We start from the raw sequence: 2,192 nt of genomic DNA on the forward strand, positions 1-2,192 counted from the left end.
TCCACCACCACCATCACCACCACCACCTCCACCTCCACCACCACCACCACCTCCACCACCATCACCACCACCACCACCACAACCATAACCACCACCACCACCACCACCACCTCCACCACCACCTCCACCACCATCACTTCTACTACTACCACCCCCAGCACCAATAACACCACCCTCTTAAAAAGAAAAACTACTTCCCTAGAAATGTTTTTGGATCCCAGTTAACTGTATTCAGTGACTAGATGAGGAGTGCTTATCTGTTGCTTCATCTTGAAGGGAATCATAAATAACTGTGAGGTTATCAAATGATTCCATAGTATTGCTTGATACTAACTATATTACTTTATTGGTTCCAGAATGCCTTCCAATATCAAAGTTCTTAGATGCTAACATTAATTGTGTTAAATGCTGTGCAGTTTGCATATAGACTATGTATGTAGTTCTGGTACACAGGGTGAACAGCTATTATGTTACATTATAGAGAAAGTGACAAGAAATAAAGTCTGTAGATATTCAGTATAGTCATGAAATCCTTTCTAACAGTATACATCTGTGCTTAGTTGAGTCCTCTGATTCAAAACTCCAGCTACAGAGGGTGGCCCATATATACAAAACATGTTTGGCACCAAGTAGGTGTTAAATGATAGCTATATAAAACTTCCCTAATTAAGTGATTAGATTGCTGAATCATAAAAGACAAGTGGAGAACTTCAGCACCCTCTATGCATGCACTGTGTTTATGGTTCTTTATGTACAAGTATCTTATTTAGTTCTTTCAACCATGTATTTTTCAGAGATGGAAACAGACACTTGAAGGGCATGATTAAATGTAATGGTAGCTGTGGGGTTGGAGGGATGGCTCAGCAGTTAAGAGCACTGGTTGCTTCTCCAGAAGACTGGAGTTTAATCCCCATAACTTACATGGTATCTCACAATCATCTGTAATTTCAGTTCCAAGGGATCTAATACCCTCTTCTGGCCATGAGAGCACAGGGTATTCATATGGTAAATAGACTTACATGCAGGTAGAACACAATGCTCTCTCCTTAAGAGCCACAGACTATCTAACAAGACAAGGCATGAGAATCCTTTTTTGAGGGTCAGGGTTTCCAGGAGATTCCCAAAACATTCTAGGTTGCATTTGGTTGCCCACAGAAGCACAAGGTAAGTCCTTATTGCTGAAGACACCATGCATTTCTGACACAGGACCCAGAGGACCTGAGCTAGATCTGGTCTCAAAGCTTTCTCCCTGAGGACTAGTTTTCGTGTTACCAGGTAGCTCCACATGAGAAATTCCAAAGGAGGGAAACAACCAACAGCCCTACACAACTATGAGGCCAATGAACCTTAAATGAATGTCTTGATACCCTTAAGGTTACAATAGGGGCACACACACCTTGGTACCCAACCGCTCTCTAATTCTACTGAAGACCCATCCAACAAGAGGGAAATTCACCTGGTACTGGAAACCAAGCCAACTACCCAAGGCTAATGAAGTCATGAATCTTGGAGGGAAGCCTACAACTTCCACTTCACTAAAACAGCATAGTCCCTAACTACATTCTAAATATTATTCCTTATCTCCACAAATAAGTATTTCTCACCCCTAACAAGGAAAATTCCCTTTGCAACAGAAAGAGGCCATTACAGAAAACCCACAACAGATCAAAACACAGAGTTGAGGATCCCAATCCCAACCGATACATCTATATTATAACTCCTGGACCTAAGACTCGGGGAACATTGGAGAAGGAGAAGGAGCAGAAGATTATAAGAGCCAGAAGAACTGATGTTTACTGTGAGACTGTGTCTCCTCGAAAAGCTGCACCATGAAGTCTCACCAACATGGCTGCCTAAGCCTAACCTAAACAAGGATGGCAGCAATCGACTTGTTAGCATGGAAGTGGAAAAGTACTTGGCCTCCCCACCTTAGACAAAGAAGTACTGGCAGCTAAGGAATACTCAGAGCAGGAGAACTAGCCTTCCCCAGGGAAGGGAAACCCAATGATTATCCAATAACCACAGTCAGCTCTGAAAACATATACATACAAGTAACATTATACAGACTTGAGCATATTCTATTTATATATTTAGAAATAATATTATACAATACATATATTTGCATATACATAACAATAATGTCTTAATTTGGGTTTCTATTGTTGTGAAGACACACCATAACCATGATGACT

The sequence above is a fragment of the Microtus ochrogaster genome, chromosome 21 (genome assembly GCF_000317375.1).
Source record: "Microtus ochrogaster isolate Prairie Vole_2 chromosome 21, MicOch1.0, whole genome shotgun sequence".
Classification (NCBI taxonomy): Eukaryota; Metazoa; Chordata; class Mammalia; order Rodentia; family Cricetidae; genus Microtus; species Microtus ochrogaster.